Raw genomic sequence first — 20,929 nt, 5'->3', positions numbered from 1 at the left:
TAATGTTGGAAACTATCTTCCTGCAGTGGTAATTATAAATGCCGAAGTGGTTCATTGTGTTGTATATATCAAAGTATGTGTCAATACAAACTGTTTGAGTTTGTCATATCCAGGTGTGTTTCATGCACATTTAATTATAAAAAAACAGTTGAAAGAAACAAATACAAAACTCTCTAGTTGTGGCCATTGGAAAATTAATGAGTAAATGAACATAAAAGTTCCTGTGTGTAGCCTCTCAAAGTTCTATCAAAAATTACTGTTCACTATAACACACTGGGCCAATTGAGGACCAAAGCATGAAATTTTGTGGCCTCACCCCCACATATCAAAGTTTACTGATCATGTAAGCTACATGTTTTATCAAATACACAATTTTGCGGAGTTGTGTACAGTATTTTAGCAGTTACTGTATGTACCGTAGCTGAGGATTTTGACAACTTTTGATGATTGTTGTCAAAAGCTTAGCCGATGCAAATTGAAGATGTTAGTCACTTGGTTGAAATGTTATTCCAAAGTGACAATGTGAGGACGGAAAATATATAAATTAACCCAGCCTCAGACATGTTTATTTTCAAAACCTGCTGAGAAGGTAAAGGTTGCCATAGGCAAGACAAACATTTCAGAGCAGGTTTATTTTCTTAAGTGATATTGATAGATTGAGAAGGTTGGATCAGTTTTGGGGGGGCGGGGGGATCAAATACTTGATGCCGCCTAGTTGCCACCAGGTTAGACCTCTTCAAAATTGAAATTTTTCTTCAAACATATGGAAACTGATATTATTCCCATTCTCCAAGGTCTGAATTAACTAAATATACCTTTTATTGTGATCTTGGACCTTGGATATGCCTGCCTCAAGAGCCATGTAATTTTATTGTTGACGTTTTTCAAAAACGCTGCAAACTTTGGGATATTATGTCCTTATTTTCATTGTAGCTTTTCAGAGGTTGATGCTATAGCATTGAAAGTGGTAAATGAAGGCTAATAAAATTTTCTTGAATATGGTGGTAAGCACAATAAAACATATGAACACCTGTGTAAATTTTAGCTAATTTTAATGCACAAACAGCTGGGACGCTACAAAAAAAAAACAATAAGTTTGGTAGTATGATAGCATTGCACTGACACATATATAGATTATTATAGAAACTGTCAGATAGGATGTTACTAATACATGTATTATGACTTGTTCAATGTGGCTTTTTTGAAACTGTCAAATATTTTCCTGTGGTACTCCACAACTTGTAGTAAGCAGCTTCTTTGCTCTGGGTCAGTTGTGATCTGAGTTGCAAAGTCACTCATTAGTTTCACACCTCTTTCAGCCGCATCATTGGTCACTTTCACTGACCTCACAAACTTATGTGCATTCCTGTAGCTGTCATTGTCTTCCCAGGTGTCAGCAGCAGCAGTAGTGAGCCAGTCACATTTCACTCGAAGAGCATCAAACAGAAAGTGAGACTCTGGCCCTACCAGGTCTGTGAGAACTGTAGCTGCCTTGATGACAAGAAACACTGGCTTGCCTTTCCTGTAACTCTCAGGTTTCTCTGTTTCTGACAGCTTAACTGCGAGCTACTCTTTGCAGACGTGGTCATGCTGGCATGTGAACTGAACCAGGTGAATGGGACGAGTTACTGGGTCAGATACCAGTGGTGGTTGCTCGTTTTCTTGAGAACAGAGGTTGCCAGTTCATAGTCATACTGCCTGTATTGCAGCATGTTCTTCATAAGCTGGAGGTCATGGATAGGTGCATCAGCTGCAGATGTGGTAGTCACCCAGTGGCTGGTGTAGAATAAGGCCAGGAACTTGTTCATCCTCTCCAGCTTGAAGATAGTGTCTGTGTTGTATTTTAGTTCCTTGGAAAACATGAGCATCTTCATACAGCAAATGTTCCTGGCCATCCAGCAGGCTTGGTGAATGGCACCTGGCTTGGCCCAGTGGATACCTCGAGGTGGTTCCTCACCAAGCAGGATCAGGCACAGCTCTGACACCTCTCTGTAATCTGCCCTCGGACTTGCTTCCTCAAGGAAATTGCTTAAGACTGCAATTGTGATTGTCTTCTGTTTCACGTCTTGTTCAGCTAGGCCCAGAACTCTTGGGCAGTCCTTAACCAACTTGTCCCACTTCTTTTTCACATTGCTGAACATTGGGTTGTCAGGACTCTTGACCTTGCTAAACACAGCCTCCAATACACTTCCAATTATTACCTCTGATATGTGATGGCGACAAGCGAAGTAGAATAACTTTTTGCCTAGTTTTTCTTCAATAAGCTTCGCTGCACCCTCGTTGATGCCACTGTTGCTTGCTGTGGTATCAAAATTAATTGACTGAAGTGATGAAAGGAATGAAAGTAGAAAAACAAAATGCATGAGCTGCTGGAAAGGCAGCCACTCTCGCGGCGCCGTCTTGAAGTAAAAAGAACAAAAAATAATAATTAAAATTAACACAGGTGTTCATGTGTTTACTTCTATATGCAAGAACATTTTATTGGCTTTCAGTTGGTACCACTTTCAATGCTATAGCATCAACCTCTGGAAAGCTACAATGAAAATAAGGACATACTATCCCAAATTTTGCAGCGTTTTTGAAAAACGTCAACAATAAGATTACATGGCTCTTGAGACAGGCATAGCCAAGTTCCAAGATCACAATAACTGGTATATTTAGCTAATTCAGACCTTGGAGAATGGGAATCATATCAGTTTCCATATGTTTGAAGAAAAAGGTCAATTTTGAAGAGGTCTACACCAGGTACAGTAAAGTGAGTTTAGAAGCCCCCTTCTATTAGAAAAACAGTGACCCGTTAGTGGAGAGATCATGAAGACGGCGTCATTCTCCATGCCATGTTAGATACGGCAATTTTTAAGCTATGCGGTTTTGTAATTGACGAGAAGAATTCGGGCGCGAGGATCAGTCTGCGTGCGTGTCAGCATCCAACAAACACGTGTATGATCACAAGCATTCGCGTTGCGATGATGGGACAATCCTGCGGCCCAAGCTAATTGTGATATGGCCTGTAGATATTGTATATGCTAAATAAATTGAAAAATCACGCTGCGACTGATGGCAGAAATGGTGGATGCCTGTTTATTTAGATGTGTTCGTCCGATAACCGTTGCTTCTTACCTGAATTTTGACGCTGCCTTGCCACGAACCACTGCATCGGTTCTGCTTGCTCGCCCATCTCCCCCCAACAGGAGACAAGCCTTGTTAGATTTGTTCTCCCCGACAACGACTCAAAAGACGCCGGATGAAGGGGAAAGTCAGCAAATGCCTCAGTGAAAGGTTTTCTGACAAACGACCAGCTGCCATTCGAGCTCATAGATGAATTTAACTGGTAACGTCAAGGAATTGGGTCCAAGGGGTCTGCAGTCGTCTACGGCGATGATTATCAAAGCAACACGTCTTCAGCTGTGGCAGCCCACTCGCCGCGACTCCCTTTCCCGTGCTCCTCCTGGCCAACTTGGGATGATTTGGGATACAATCCACGGAACAAGACATTCGCAAAAGGATGAACCCATGTCACGTTGTACTCAGTGGCGAGTAAGCGCTATCGGTCGCGGGACAACTCCCGAACCCCAGCAACGACAGCTGACAAAATAAGGCAGTATTCCACGAAAAACGGGCGCTTTGCCCGGCCCATACACATCTACACCGAATTGCGTACGAGGATGCAATCACCCTTCCGCGTTCCGCTGCGCATATCACGTATGGCGTTTTGATTACGCATACCTGACTCGGTTCTTCACGGAAGGCACTCGTGAAATGTTGCAGAGAAAGGGCGCCACTGGTGGTTTGTGAATATCAAGAAATCCGCTACTGCTCCAAAGATGAGACAGCTTGGACGAGATAATACCAGCCAACATACCGCGTATCAACACCAAGGAAATATAGGATCGTTGTTTTTTGTCGTTACATCCGAAACGTATTTATTTATAATTACACGCGATACCACAATTAAAAAAAACGCAGTTTATTGACTTGATTTATGTGGCAAGTCCACACGAACATTTCAACGCAGCAAAACATCCATGGCATGTACCAAAAAGAAACCCGAAAATAATTCTCTTAACACATAACTCTCCTTCGGTGCGACGTAAATTGGGCGTGGATCCGTACAATGTAATACGTATATTGTTATTTATATGGTGCTTTCACAACAGATGCAGCTAGAACAAATCGCTTTCCAAAAAAATGAAATAAAATACGGTAATATAACAACATACTGTCATGCAACCGTAAACAATATTGCTGGCAGCCCATGAAACAAATTTCTTGGGCTTTTGAAACATAGCACCCCAAAGCCTCATTCCGTTTTTCTTTTTTCTTTGTGATTTTTGGAGGGGGTGAGGCGAAGAAAAGAAGCAAATACAGTGATACCTTGGCTTACGAACTTAATTGGATCCGAGACAGAGTGTGTAAGGCGAAAAGTGTGTATCCCGATTTTTTTTCCCATAGGAAACCATTAAAATGAGAATAATCTGGTCCCAGGTCTCCATAAAATATAATTTTCAACTAAATAAGCCTTAAAACTACACACAACATACCTTATTCTACATATAATAAATGTGATATTGTATTGTATTGAAAGAAACACACTGCACTGTATAATAAAGTCACTTTATTTACATTTGTGATGGTCGTTGATGGCTCTTAATTGACACATGTTGCTTTCTGACTTGTAAGGTCTTACGAAACTGAGGCATCACATTATCATTCATCATGTTGATGATTCTCATAGCCACAGTCTTTTCTGGATGGAACTGTTCAATAAAAGCCAGCACATCATTCCACTTAGCAAATTAAATCCTGTGTGTTGAGGACCTCATTATGGTCAGCAACAAGCATATGCATATGCATCCACCTTGAGTCACATGTTCTGTCCAATGGAAACAATGTCGTCCAAAACAACAGAGTCATGAGGATCAAATCCTTCAAAGTCCCTCTCAAGGATGTACGCGGGCTACAAATTCTTCCATGCTGCTTTCAAGGATCGAAGGGTAACATCATGCCAAGCCTTTTCTATCAGCTGAACACAATGATACACATTGAAATGGCCCTTCCAATAATCCCTAAGGGGTAGTTCGGTGTCATTAGTCACGTGAAAGCATCGAGTAAATAAAGCCTTTCTGTAAAGCTTTGTTGCGAAGTATGGTAGCAATGGTGGACTTAGCACATCAGCTAAGCCGATAAATCAGACAAACGCACACCTCGTTCGTGTTTCTCAATGATGTCCTTCTTTGCCTCGACTGCAATTTTGTTTTGTGTCTTCTTCGGCTGAACACAAGCCTGTGTTGGGGTCTTTTTCGGTCCCATAAGAACAAAAGTATTGTTGAAGACGATCGACGTGTGCATTCAGATAAAGGGGGTGTGGAAAGGTAGGCCGGCTGGGGCGCTGTTCGGTCGTGTGCTTTGGTGTTCTTCCAGCCGTGTTGGGGGGGCGCTCCATGTGTATCCCAAAAAGTAGTGCTTATGCCAAGGTTTAATTTTCATAAATTTAACGTTCGTAAACCGAAAATTTCATCAGGCAAGGTGTTCGTAAACCGAGGCCCCACTGTACCTGCATACAAGTGTCATTTGCACCGCGACCACAGAATTAAACACATATTTCGTGGGGAAAAGTGAGGTGGGATTTTTATTCCTTGGTCTGTGAAAACATTTTATGGGTTTGACATAATTTCTGGCAAGAGTCGACCGCACCTAATGCCAAATCCACACTAAGCTTATCCAATTTCATAGATAAGGAGAGGCCTTTGAAGGCATTGCAGGACCCTGCCAGTGAATTGTTTTGTGAGATTTGGAAACCATGTGCGGTCAACTCGTGCCGGAAGTGACAGCATGTGAATTTGGTTCATTGTGAAGAACATTTCTGGCTTGATTTACCTTTTAAAAATGATTGCATAGCAACCTCCGTTGTGTGCTGACCATTGTGTTCTGCAATTACATTCATTTTATTGGAGCACTCTTTCCAGTAATATTATTCCCACAGCAATTTTACCATGGCAACAATGAATCAACAATGGTTGAAGATCCTTCTGTCGCTCTCCCTGTGTCTACGCTCAGCTTTTATTCACCGGGACCGAAAAATGTCTTGACTCTTGGGAACATTGAGGTTAAGACAGACCTGACTCAAGATTTAGTTATTTCATGCCATTGCTTTCTGCAGATTATCACATTACATTACATTACATTACATTACATTACATTACATTACCTTGCATTTCATTCATTCATTCATTCATTCATTCATTCATTCATTCATTCATACATCTTCCTGACCGCTTTGTCTTCACGAGGGTCGCAGGGGTGCTGGAGCCTATCCCAGTCGTTGTCCGGCACAAGGTGGGGGACACACTGAATTGGTTGCCAACCAATCACAGGGCACACAAAGACAAACAAACATTCACTTTCACACTCACACTTTGGGACAATTTCGAGTGTTCATTCAGACTGCCATGCATTTTTTTGGAATGCAGGAGAGAACCGTAGGACCAAGATAAAACCCACGCAGACTCGGGGGAAACATGCAAATGCCAACTACGGTGGCCACAGTGGGGATTTAACCCATGACCTCTGCACTGTGATGGTGACATCTGAACTTCCGGGCCATCCTTGTTGTGATAGTACGTCATACATGTAGGCAGCCCAGTGGGCAAGGTGTCGGATTATTGACCACAAAGTTCAGAGGTCGTGGGTTCTACCTGGGTGTGGAGTTAGCATCAGTGACGTGCAGTCAGGGGAGGCAGGTGAGGCTGTGCCTCACCTGTCATCATTGAAATATCAAATAACAAAATAAATTAAACAGTTATATATATTTAGTGATTTGTACTTTAACGTTCTTTTCCATTTAACTGCACCTTTTTTGGATTTTTTTTTTCAAAATCGCTGAATTTTTACATTTATGGTTCAAATACTAAGTGGAGACGAGTGGTGAGGCAGCGGCCAGCTGAGCCTCATCATGGATTGCGCAATCACTATGCTAACTGTGCTGCCTTGCTCTGCAGGGAGACCGCATTGATGTCCTTCTGCATATCGCTATTAAAGTGTTCAAAAGCTTTTAGTATATGAACTAAATTTCTACAGTTTAGCTGGTTTATATAATGTACAGTCACTGTACATTATAAACACTGTGCTACAGTGTTTATTTTATTTTATTTTTTTTTATCACAACTGAGTGCATAGGCGAATCACACAGTTCTCCTGCCTCATGACAGGGGGCACTGGTGATTACAGATTCTTCTTGCGACTCTTCGGCTGCAGAATAATAGAATTAGTGACAGCAAGCTACAGTAAATAGTTAGCAAGTTAAGTGCAACCATCCAGTCATTTTTTCATGTTGCTTGGCCTTATTTTCAGAATGCTGGATTACATATCTAAATTGAAAGAATTTTCTAAACTGGACTTTCAATCGAAGCAGGAGATAATTAAAGGAAGACCAACACTGGACTGTATAGCTCACAAACGGTGAGAGATGAATGTAAATCTCCTGGACAGCTTCTCAGATTTTTGGCCAAGAATGGTCTCATTGAAACTATTCCTGAAGCGACAAAGTTGCTCCAGCTCGTGCTCACTGTTCCAGCTACTACAGCATCAATGGAGCGGTCATTCTCAGTACAAAAGACTGAAAGCATACAGTTGGAACAGGACTGATCAAGGATGACTTTCTTCACTGGCAGTGATCTCCATTGAGACAGAGACTTGGACTTCATTTATAAGTAAAGGTAACACGATAATAACGTTTTTTTTTCATTATTTTTTTCTATGCTACAGTTTGTATACAGTATATAAAGAATGCTGACATGACATTAAAAAAAACCACGTTAACTGTTGCCAATCAAATGATTAATAAGCTACTCTGTGGAGTTCATGTTTGTAAATCTTACTGTGATTACGTCAGGCCTCACCATCCATGAACCTCACTGCACGTCACTGGTAGCATATACCTGTACTTATCATACTTCGGTCGTTGAAGTCGGATTTCTTTACATTCTCACTTTAAAGTCAGGATCTAAAAATAGAGTGAAGTGAAAATGATGATTAAGCCAACCTTGTCTTTTTATTTATTTTATTATTTTTCGGAGTTGTGCTAATACGTAGTTTGGTGACTAAATACCGTGAGGATGTTCGTCTTTTATGTTGAGGGTTTTTAAATAGCCTTCTTACTTGGGAATCGTTTTAAGGATGTCTAGTCTTGAAAAATCTGAACACCAAACATATTTAAGTGCTAAAACTGAAAACAACAGTGGTGACATATTTTATTTATTTGTTTTATAACCAAAGGAGAGAACCTGTTCAAAGAAAAATGTCCCCTATATTTTGTGCCAAATGGTACATTCCGGTTCTGCTTCTTTTCTCCTCCCTTCTGCCTTCAATGCCCTCCATCTCCCTCTGTTCTGTCATTTCCTTAAATTAAGGTCATTCTGACATCCAGTATCTGCTGTGCACCTCCCATCTTTCGGTTCTCGTAACCACTGTGGAGCAGCGGGGGAGGTACGTAATACCTGTTTTTTTTTTAATCAGAAAGAGGCATATATTAATATGTATTTTTGTAACACGTCTCCAATTTCAAGTGCAAGCTTCGTGTATTTTTAGTTAACGTGTATATGTTTGTTTAATAGGCTGTGTCACTTTCATTGATAGCTCAGAAACCACGCATATGTTCCACCTCTCTCTTGCCCTCCATATATAGGCCCTATGATTCATGAATTTTGGCACATTAAACAAGAATCTGCATTGCATCTAAATTACATTTCTTCATAGTGGACCAAATAAATATTCAGCCAGAGATGATGAATAGGTTCTGCAGAGCTGCAGCAGTATTCACCTATGCTAGTTATTGTGGTAGTGGTTTCAAAAGAAGGCAGTAGTGACGCAATTTGAATTCATAACTGCTTTAACCAAAATGCTAACAATGTATTTCGGCTCATAATGTGCCTATCACATTGATAGTCCTTCAAGGTCATATTTAAGGCCCTTTTACCACAGAGCTGTCACTGCTCTACAGTCACTTTAAAGGTGTGTTCATACTGTATCTGTTTCCTCATTTATCAGATATCATGTGAAGTCTGAGCCCAGATTAGCGAGAGTTATCAACCTGTGTCTGTTTGCTATTTTTAATTAGTGAAGCATCATCGAGCTAGCAGCTGCACAGACAAGCCCACACTGCTGTCCCAGAATCCATGGAAGCTAAAGCTAAGTCAGCTCCTGCGGCAAAAGGGCCACCGAAAGTTGAGAAAAAGGAGCCAGCAGGCCCACGTAAAGCTGAACCCGCTCCTGCAACTCCAGAGCCAGATATTCCTCCTCCCCATGATGGGTCTGCGGAAGGTGATGCAGGTGAAGGGTCTGCGGGCGGTTGCAGAGACTCTCTGGACCACCTGAAACCTTTCCTCATTGGTGGTGCTGTAATTGCAGTTGGAGCCATTTTGCTCGGGGCGATGCTGCTGGCAAGAAGAAATTAAAATAATAATCTTTAAGACTTAACTCAATGTAAAATTGGTTCACAAATAACTGTGGTTGATATTGAAGATGGGGTGTTGCTTTTTTGGCTAGCTAACATAAACATCGATATAATAACTGAAATGTATGAAGCTGATTAAAAACATATGCATGACGTTATAATTTACAATCTGTTGAAGCTGGGGTGCTGAAACATACAAGACAAAATTGTTAAAGGTTGCTTTTCTATCTGTTTTATATAATTTGCTGAAACGTTGACCGAAAGAAACAGTATTTGCACTCTATATGACCAACGTTTCAAAGAGCTCCTGCAGTGAAAAGTGATATACAATAATTCAATTGTCATCGATTCGAGGGTTTCGCTTTCTTTAAAAAATATACAATTTTTTTTGATCATTTGACAAATGAGTAAGGTTCATATCAGAATGCTTATGAACGGCATCTGGGAGAATATTTGCGTGACTGCCTACACAGAAGACGAGTGTTGCAATGTTATTTCTTGAAGTAGATTGTATAATCCGAATGGTTTCTATGTAACTATCAAACAATGTGACAAATCTATAGTCTTTAATGGATAAAACTGCATCTGCAAATGCTCCACATCAATATGTCCACTTCTGATCGTAAATCCTTCATTGACAGACCAGTCATTAGTGGTCTGGGATCAAGTTCAGTGCCTGCAGTTGAATCAGGCTTCATTACACTGTGCTTTGCTCTCTTTGTATTCCATCAAGTACAACCCTTGTTTGCACTATCTTATTAATAACTAAGTATAGATAGGCACATTTAGAGTGCTCATGTAAAGGAAGTGGATTAGTCAAGTAGTCGTTATTCCCTTGCATGTGTTCCCGGCATTGCCTCTTCACACAGTAAATTCACTGTTTAAAATGAACTCACCACATTTCTCTGGTTGCAAGTCAACATGTTTGAAACATTTTTGTCATCATGAATGTTGTACGTGTGTACATTGATGCATTATACACCCCTAACTCATCCAAACAATACAATGCCAAAACTCAAACTAACTTCACCTGACATTGTATAAAACAGTGTACCAAAAAAAGTATTCTTTAAAAAACTTAATAACAGCAGCGTATAAATGCAATAATTCAGATAGCAGTCCTTAGTTAGCACATTATGTCGTGCTGTAGCAAGTTATTTCACATAAATCATGATGGTGTAGTAGGTCAAATATGATGTTGGATGAAATGACAATGATGTTAGAAATGATAGAAAATATTTATGGTGACTGTAATGATGGTTATGATATATTTTTATATATATTAAAAACCTCTCCACCAAATGTACACAAATAATGTGGTTGAAATGCAACATTTATTAAAGGCAGTGAACCAACTCCAGACTGTTATTTTTTTCTATGAGAGTTATTGCAAAACCTTCTTCAACATTGTGTCTTGTTTCCCGACCTTAAAGGACAACCAACGCCTCCGGACAAGTTGTGTCCATAATTTGTAAAAGGACTTCAAATGACTTCTACTCAGATTCCACCGCATATAGCGATATTTTACGTTTTAAGACTCTTGCTGAATATTCAGGAAGTCTTGTTTTCGAGTTGATGACTATGCCTGACCTGACGTCACGTCTGGAACGCCCCTGACCGAGAAAGTGACACGCAATGCATTTTGGGTACTTTGTTTGGTCTGAAAACTTCATGTTGATCCGTGTTGATGGCGAAATTAGAAGGAAAACACATAAATAACGCGATGGTGAATCGTTACATGTTGCACAAAGACTACTAGTTGATACGAGCTGACACAAATTCCCAGCAGACAAATCAGCCCATTTCCAACGGAGCTTGGGCGCCATCTTGTGCATTTTCCGGGACGCTACATTGGAGTCCTTACGGCTCAATCGATACGGAAGTACTTCTTTAATCGATTGCAAACATTTATGCTTTCCTCTTCAGAACTATTTGAATCATATGCATAACTGGATGAGTAACAATAAAGCATCTTATCCGAATCTAAAGCCATTGTTTTGATTCTAGAGCAAGGCACGACGTACTGGCGTAACGTCATGAACAAGGGGACGGGACCTTCTGAAACTGAAACTTTCTGAGGTCATTTTGAAGTAGTTTTGGGAAGCTAAGTCATTTTTATTGGTGTTTTAAATTTGACTAAAAATATCAGCCTGCTTGTTTTGGGTATTTTAGATGCTATAAAACGTTTTTCTGATGTCAGTTAGGAAACAAAAAAATGGTTGTCCTTTAAAGAAGTAAGTACCAACCATGTCTACAGTATATTCCGTGTGCTTCCATTAGTCTAATTGCAAACATCACAACACCAAACGCAAAAAAAAAAACCAAAACAGATGAACAGTGCCAGTCGTGACCTGATCTCTGAGCCATTATGATGTCATTCTCAGGCCGCAGCAAGTGGCAGTACATAGTAAATTGGCAGCTCCCTGAGAGTAATAAGTGTGGATATTTCTGGCTGGCGTTCCAGCAGTTAGCTGTCAAAAACTTCACAGTGCAGATGTTTGCATGTTCTCCCCGCATGGGTTTTCTCGGGGTCTTCCGGTTTCCTCTCACATTCTAAAAACATGCATGCTGATTGAACAGCAAATTGTCCCAAGGTATAAGTGTGAGTGCGGAAGGTTGTCTATCTATCTATCTATCTATCTATCTATCTATCTATCTATCTATCTATCTATCTATCTATCTATCTATCTATCTATCTATCTATCTATCTATCTATCTGTCACGTCACTCGAGGCTCGAGGGCTGGGCTCGAGTGACGAAAGGAAAGCGGGGAGTGTGGATCCAAAATACACGGCGAGACAGATACTCGGATACAAAAGTCTTTACTGAGGCACGCATGAAAAAATAACAAACAGGGAAGAGTGGAGGAAGATAACTAAATGACAGCAGACCTGGCAACACGGAAGTGGAAACGGCAATGTCCAAAAATACTCCGACGGAGACGATAGTGAGCGACAGACAGATATAGGCAGAAGGCACAATCAGTGAATGACAATCAGAATCAGAATCAGAATCAGAATCATCTTTATTGCCAAGTATGTAGAACACACAAGGAATTTGTTTCCGGTAGAACACGCTGCACTAGTATCGTTGTCAAAAAAACTGCTAAGTGGCACTATACCAGCTGTGGGAACCCAGGTGAATGATGATTGGAGGGGCCGTCTCCCAAGATTGGCGGAGGAGGTGACAGGAGGGGCGGGGCGCGCCCCGGATGGCAACGAGATGTGACACTATCCATCTATCCATCCATCTATCTATCTATCTATCTATCTATCTATCTATCTATCTATCTATCTATCTATCTATCTATCTATCTATCTATCTATCTATCTATCTATCTATATATATATATATATATATATATATATATATATATATATATATATATATATATATATATATATATATATATATATATATATATATATATATGAATATATACAGTAAAGTCTCGTTATATCGATATCGGTTATATGGATAGTACTGCTTATTACGATACTATTTCTATGAACCATCCATTCATCCATCCATCCATCTTCTGCCGCTTCCTGGCGGATCCCGAGGCGTTCCCATGCCAGCTGGGAGACATAGTCTCTCCAGCGTGTTCTGGGTCGTCCCCGGAGTCTCCTGCCAGTGGGGCATGCCCGGAACACCTCACGAGGGAGACGTCCCGGGGGCATCCTAATCAGATGCCCGAGCCACCTCATCTGGCTCCTCTCGATGTGGAGGAGAAGCGGCTCGACTTTGAGCCCCTCCCGGATGACCGAGCTTCTCACCTTATCTCTAAGGGAGAGCCCGGACACCCGACGGAGAAAGCTCATTTCGGCCACTTGCATCCGGGATCTCGTTCTTTCGGACACAACCCATAGCTCGTGACCATAGATGAGGGTTGGAACGTAGATCGACCGGTAGATTGAGAGCTTTGCTTTTTGGCTCAGCTCCTTCTTCACCACGACAGATCGGTACAAAGTCCGCATCACGGCAGACGCCACACCGATCCGCCTGTCGACCTCTCGATCCCTTTCACCCTCACTCGTGAACAAGACACCCAGATACTTAAACTCCTCCACTTGAGGCAAAATCTCCTCCCCGACCCGGAGAGGGCACTCCACCCTTTTCCGACTGAGAACCATTGTCTCAGATTTGGAGGTGCTGATTCTCATCCCAGCCGCTTCACATTCGGCTGCGAAACGCTCCAGCGAGAGTTGGAGAGCTCCACTTGAAGGCCCGAACAGTACAACATCATCTGCAAAAAGCAGAGATGCTATACTGAGGCTACCAAAACGGAAACCTTCAACGCTTCGGCTGCGCCTAGAAATTCTGTCCATAAAGGTTATGAACAGAATCGGTGACAAAGGGCAGCCTTGGCGGAGCCCAACCCTCACTGGAAACGATTCCGACTTACTGCCGGCAATGCGAACCAGACTCTGACATCGGTCATATAGGGACCGAACGGCCCGTATCAGCCGCTCCTGTACCCCATACTCCCGAAGTACCCTCCACAGAACTCCACGCGGGACACGGTCAAACGCTTTCTCCAAGTCCACAAAACACATGTAGAGTGGTTGGGCGAATTCCCATGCGCCCTCGAGGACCCTGCTAAGGGTGTAGAGCTGGTCCACTGTTCCGCGGCTGGGACGAAAACCACACTGTTCCTCCTCAATCTGAGGCTCGACTTTCCGACGGACCCGCCCCTCTAGGACCCCTGAATAGACCTTTCCAGGGAGGCTGAGGAGTGTGATCCCTCTGTAGTTGGAACACACCCTCTGGTCCCCCTTTTTAAAAAGGGGGACCACCACCCCGGTCTGCCAATCCAGAGGCACTCTCCCCGATGACCATGCAATGTTGCAGAGGCGTGTCAGCCAGGACAGCCCCACAACATCCAGAGCCTTTAGGAACTCCGGTCGGATCTCATCCACCCCCGGGGCCTTGCTACCGAGGAGCTTTTTAACCACCTCGGTGACTTCAGTCACAAGGATCGGAGGGCCCACCTCGGAGTCCCCAGACACTGCTTCCTCCAAGGAAGGCGTGTTGGTGGAGTTGAGGAGGTCTTCGAAGTACTCTGCCCACCGGTTCACGACGTCTCGAGTCGAAGTCGGCAGCACCCCACCCTCACTGTACACAGTGTTAGTGGTGCACTGCTTTCCCCGCCCGAGACGCCGGATGGTGGACCAGAATTTCCTCGAAGCGGTCCGGAAGTCGGCTTCCATGGCCTCACCGAACTCTTCCCATGCCCGTGTTTTTGCCTCGGCGACCACCGAGGCTGCATTCCGCTTGGCTAGTCGATACGTGTCAGCTGTCTCAGGAGTCCCACAGGCTATATAAGCCCGGTAGGACTCCTTCTTCAGCTTTACGGCATCCCTTACTACTGGTGTCCACCAGCGAGTACGGGGATTGCCTCCACGACAGGCACCAACCACCTTACGGTCGCAACTCTGATTTGCCACCTCAGCAAGGGAGGTACGGAACATGGTCCATTCGGACTCAATGTCCCCCACCTCCCCCGGGACATGTGTATAGTTCTGCCGGAGGTGGGAGTTGAAACTCCTTCTGACAGGGGATTCTGCCAGACGTTCCCAACAAACCCTCACAACACGTTTGGGTCTTCCAGGTCGGACTGGCATCTTCCCCCACCAACGGAGCCTACTCACCACCAGGTGGTGATCAGTTGACAGCTCCGCCCCTCTCTTCACTCAAGTGTCCAAAACATGAGGCCGCAAATCCGATGATACAACTATAAAGTCAATCATCGAACTGCGACCAAGGGTGTCCTGGTGCCACGTGCACATATGGATACCCTTATGTTTGAATAAAGTGTTTGTTATAGACAATCCGTGTTGAGCACAGAAGTCTAATAACAAGACACCACTCCTGTTCTGATCGGGGGGGCCATTCCTCCCAATCACGCCCTTCCTGGTCCCACTGTCATTGCCCACATGAGCATTGAAATCGCCCAGCAGAACAAGGGAGTCCCCAGGGGGAGTGCTCTCCAGCACACCCCCTAAGGTCTCCAAAAAGGATGGGTACACTGAACTGCTGTTTGGTGCATATGCACAGACAACAGTCAGAACCCGTCCCCCCACCTGAAGGCGGAGGGAAGCAACCCTTTCGTCTACTGGGGTGAATCCCAATGTACAGGCGGCGAGTCGGGGGGCAATAAGTATGCCGACACCTGCTCTACGCCTCTCACCGTGGGCAACTCCAGAGTGGAAGAGAGTCCAACCCCTCTCGAGAGGGCTGGTACCGGAACCCAGGCTGTGAGGGGAGGCAAGCCCAACTATGTCTAGTCGGAACTTTTCAACCTCGTCCACCAGCTCAGGCTCCTTCCCTGTAAGAGAGGTGACATTCCACGTCCCCAGAGCTAGCTTCTGTAGTCGAGGGTCGGACCGCCAGGGTCCCCGCCTTTGGCTGCTGCCCAGCTCACATTGCACCCGACCCCTCTGGCCCCTCCCATGGGTGGTGAGCCCTTGAGAAGGGGGACCCACGTTTCCTCTTCGGGCTGAGCCCGACCGGGCCCCATGGGTGTAGGCCCGGCCACCAGGCGCTCGCCAACGAGCCCCATCTCCAGGCCTGGCTCCAGAGAGAGGCCCCGGTGACCCGCGTCCGGGCAAGGGAAAACTGAATCCATTTCTCTTTTTCATCATATGAGGTCTTCTGAGTCGTACTTTGTCTGGTCCCTCACCCAGGACCTGTTTGCCATGGGTGACCCTACCAGGGGCATGAAGCCCCAGACAACCTCGCTCCTAGGATCATTGGGACACACAAACCCCTCCACCACGGTAAGGTGACGACTCATGGAGGGGTATTTTCTATTAACGCAAGGAGAAACTTTACATGCCGCAGGATCGGATATATCGATAATCCAGTTATATCGATATTTTTTCCGACTCCCGAGAATATCGATATAACAAGACTTTACTCTATATCAGTGGTGGGCCGTCGGGGCCAGCAAGGCCTTCTCTGCTGGCCTAACATAATCAGACATCATTATCATAATTATAATAAAAGTCAATTTCATTAAACATTTTTTTTTTTAATATATATATAATTATTCGACATACTGTTTTCTTGATGTTATATTATATCCATTTTGTTATGCTCCAGGCAGAGTTTTTAATCCAATCAGAATTCAGCTAATTTGTGTCGCCAGGCTGTATGAAATCTGACCGACGCCTTCAGAATCAACAGTGAGGGCAAAATGCAACAAAATTATACTCGGAAAATTCTAAATTTGCGAATTAGGAGACTTAACATAGAGATAAAAACAAACAGTCAGAAATAGAAACTCATTATCAGCGATTACAAACTAAACTTACCCACAAAATCTATCAGGAAGTGTGTGAATTTACTAAATCCGGTTATATGAGGCACCACAGCAAAACCAAAGAAAGACAAAAGGGTAAATTTAAAAAATTACTTGTACTGAAACAATCTCAGCTACTGGTAAACAAGCGAAAAATTAGGTATGAACAGTTTGCAAGGGAGAATTGGATCAAAAATTTGTCAGACAGAGATCTCTCAGAGACAGAAAAGGCGGTACTTACCAAAGGTTTAAATTTCTCAGTGACTCCTAAAACTATACCTACAATAGATTATATCACAGCTACTGAATCGGCTATTAAAAATAACAAACTTTCGTATGCAGAGGCAGATGATCTACGCATTAAAATATCAGCTCTTCTCAGTAGTGCCAAACTTCCTCCGTCCAACATAACATTAGAAGAGAGAAAGGCGTTAACTACTCTACAAAAAGACAAAAATATTACTATTTTGCCAGCAGACAAGGGCAGATGCACAGTGCTTCTCAACACATTGGATTATGAAGACAAAATAAATAGGTTAATCAGTGATTCTAACACGTATGAGCAACTAAAAAGGGACCCTTCCAATAGATACAAGAAAGAAATGATTGACTGTCTCCAAAAGTTAGAGAAAGGAAAACATATAGACAAACAGATGTATTTTAGATTATACCCGGGAGAGGCCACGCCATGTATCTATGGCCTGCCAAAAATACATAAAGAAGGGTTCCCCCTCAGACCCATTGTTTGTAGCATTGACTCCTCTACATACAATGTAGCCAAATATTTAAAAACTATTTTAGCTCCGTTGGTTGGTTACACAGAATATCACGTAGAGAACACCACAGGGTTTGTAGAGAGGATCAAAGACCTCATATTGGAACCTGAGGAAACTTTGGCATCATACGATGTGACTTCTCTCTTTACATCTGTCCCAACCCCAGCAGCAGTCTCAGTGGTGAGGACGAGGCTGCTGGCGGATGTTTCTCTGCATGAAAGAACCAAACTTAAACCAGATCACATCTGCCAATTATTAGAAATCTGCCTTAATACTACGTATTTTCAATTTCGGGAAAAATTTTATAAACAAATTCATGGTTGTGCTATGGGCTCACCAGTTTCACCCATAGTGGCTAATCTTTACATCGAAGAGATGGAGAAACAGGCCCTCACATCCTTCCCGGGGACAAAACCTAGACACTGGTTTAGATATGTGGACGATACTTTTGTCATAATTAAGAAACAAGAAATTCAATCCTTCACAGATAACCTCAACTCTGTAGACTTCAACATTAAATTTACTCGTGAGGACATTCAAGAGAACCAACTAGCCTTCTTGGATTGTAAAGTAATTATAAAAGAGGACAGAGCGCTAAAAACAGAAGTCTTTAGGAAGGCTACGCACACTGACCAATACTTACTTTTTGACTCTAACCACCCTTTACAACATAAACTAGGAGTTATCAGAACCCTCCAGCATAGGGCTAAACTAATACCAACTAGCACTGAAGGTAGAGAAAAGGAGTCAAAACATATCAGGAGAGCACTCACTAACTGTGGGTACCCTCAGTGGTCATTCAACAAATGTCAGAAAGAAAGAATAGCGAACGAAACCAATAATTCTCAAGATTCAAAAAGGAGAGGAGTAGCAGTACCGTACATTGCAGGAGTTTCTGAAAAATTACAAAGAGTCCTTTGGCAACATAAAATTCCTACTTATTTCAAACCGATAAACACGTTAAGGCAAAAATTAGTGCATCCAAAAGATAGGCTACCAAATGAAAAACAAAGTAACGTAGTTTATTCCATACATTGTAAGAATGAAAATTGTAAAGAGCAGTACATTGGGGAGACTCAACAAATTCTCAAAAAAAGACTTTATCAACATCGCAGGGATAATACTAGTGGGCCTCAATCGGCAGTACATTTGCACCTAAAAGCTAGCAACCACTCATTTGACGACAATGAGGTTAAAATCTTAGCGAAAGAACATAGATGGTTTGAAAGGGGGGTAAAAGAAGTGATTCTTATAAAACAACAAAATCCTTCATTAAACTGGTCTGGTGGGGTGAGGTTCAATTTGGATCGTTCATACAATAGCCTGCTTAGGCAAAACAGGTTAGGCAACTTTCGTATTGCTGATGAGGGTCGTTATGCTGATGAGGTGATACCGGGGGGAGTGGGGGTAATAGGCCAGTCGTTAGTCAGGAATGTAGGAACAATCAGTGGGGCAACAGGGAGGGGTCCCCTGCCCCCCCAACCTGAGAGTAGGGACCTATCATAGCTGTGTCCGGCGCCACCATGTTTGGACATTAGGGATATATAAATGGGGCCGATACGACCAGTCAGACTTTAGTTCACTGACGAAGCCTCTTGGATAGGAGGCGAAACGTCCGAAACCTTCACTTTTGTACAGATGACGGCTGAAGAAACCTTCTTATCGAGTGAGGGCATCTGTGCGCTGTACATGAACGGGCACATGTAGTTGATATACAGTTGCGTTAGCCAATCAGATCACGAGTTGGCACAGTAAGGCCAGCTAGAGGGCCTCGCTGGACAATGTTTTCACCACACACAAAGGAGCCTACAAAGCCTACCCCCTCCCCCACCTAGGAGCTTCGGACCACTCCACTATCATGTTAATGCCCACATACAGGCCACTTGTCAAAGTCGTCAAACCAGTCAAGAAGCAGATAAGGGTGTGGCCTGATGGGTCGTCAGAGGCACTCAAAGACTGCTTCTCCAACACTGACTGGAACATGTTCAGACAAGCGGCCACCTACAACAACCACACCGACCTCCAAGAGTACACAGACTCTGTTACCTCCTACATGAGGAAGTGCGTGGATGACGTGACTGTCACCAGATCTGTCAACATCCTGGCCAACCAGAAGCCATGGCTGACCGGTGAAGTCCACAGGCTCCCCAGGGCTCGGAACGCTGCCTACAAAGCTGGCGATGAGCTGGGCCTGAGGACAGCCAGGGCCAACCTGTCACGTGGCATCAGAATGGCCAAGACACAGCACTCCAGGAGGATAGGCAACCACTTCAAAGACAGCAGAGACACCAGGAACCTGTGGCGTGGGATAGAGACCATCACAGACTACAAGCCCACTCCACAGACCTGCGAGAACTCCACCACTCTGCTGAACCAGCTGAACGACTTCTTCGCCCGCTTCGAGGCAGACAACAGCACTCCAGCACAGAACACCCCACCACCTCCCGGCGAACAGGTGCTGACACTGTCCCAGGACAACGTGAGGCGATCCCTTAGAGGGACCAACGCACGAAAAGACCTGGGTCCCGACGGCATTCCTGGCCGTGTTCTGAGAGACTGCGCTGTGGAGCTCACAGATGTCTTCACAGACATCTTCAACACCTCTCTGAGCCAGGCTGTTGTGCCCATGTGCCTCAAAGCCACCACCATTATCCCAGTCCCTAAGAAGTCGTCCCCCACCTGCCACAATGACTACCGCCCGGTCGCACTCACTCCCATCCTCATGAAGTGCTTCGAGCGGCTAGTTATGAACCACATCAAGGCTGCCCTCCCCCCCAACCATGACCCCTTCCAATTTGCATTTCGGCCTAACCGCTCGACCGATGATGCCATCTCCACTGCTCTCCACACAGCGCTCACCCACCTGGAGACCAGAGACTCCTACGTCAGAATGCTGTTCATCGACTTCAGCTCAGCATTCAACACAATCATCCCCCAACAACTCACTGATAAACTGAGCAAACTGGGGATCAGCACCTCCCTGTGCAATTGGCTGCTGGACTTCCTGACGGGGAGACCACAGGCAGTCAGAGTTGGCGACAACACTTCCAGCACCATCACGCTGAACACAGGGGCCCCCCAGAGGTGTGTGCTGAGCCCCCTCCTCTTCACTCTGCTCACGCACGACTGCTCACCAGCATCACCCAGCTCCAACCTCTTCATAAAGTTTGCGGATGACACGACTGTGGTGGGCCTCATCAACAATGACGAGGAGACAGCCTACAGGGACGAGGTCAGCCGCCTGGCCACGTGGTGCAAGGACAACAATCTTCGTCTGAATGTGGAGAAGACGAAGGAGATTGTTGTGGACTTCAGGAGAGTGTGCCCCCAGCATGCTCCACTAACCATCGACGGTGCTGCAGTGGAGAGAGTGAGCAGCACCAAGTTCCTGGGAGTGCA

General features: G+C 44.1%; 1 protein-coding gene and 1 long non-coding RNA gene across 5 annotated transcripts in view; one reads left to right on the top strand and one right to left on the bottom strand.

Moving 5' to 3' along the window:
• dagla (diacylglycerol lipase, alpha) overlaps window positions 1-3,775 on the bottom strand; it is a 34,706-nt gene extending 30,931 nt beyond the window's left edge. For all 4 annotated transcript variants that reach the window (XM_088992018.1, XM_088992020.1, XM_088992021.1 and 1 more), the window contains exon 1: window positions 3,121-3,775. The gene's annotated coding sequence lies outside the window, so the exon portion shown is untranslated. The remainder of the gene's footprint in view (window positions 1-3,120) is intronic.
• A 4,572-nt stretch (window positions 3,776-8,347) lies between these two features.
• Window positions 8,348-10,806, top strand: LOC148900376 (uncharacterized). Its single transcript, XR_016114594.1, has 2 exons — window positions 8,348-8,484; window positions 9,116-10,806. It is a non-coding gene; the product is annotated as an uncharacterized LOC148900376 (long non-coding RNA).
• The last annotated feature ends 10,123 nt before the right edge of the window (window positions 10,807-20,929 follow it).

Source organism: Hippocampus bargibanti, linkage group LG03, assembly GCF_051943395.1.
Source record: "Hippocampus bargibanti isolate YZ-2025 linkage group LG03, ASM5194339v1, whole genome shotgun sequence".
Classification (NCBI taxonomy): domain Eukaryota; kingdom Metazoa; phylum Chordata; class Actinopteri; order Syngnathiformes; family Syngnathidae; genus Hippocampus; species Hippocampus bargibanti.
Note: the sequence above shows the minus strand (reverse complement) of the source record. Positions and strands in the feature narration are given on the sequence as shown.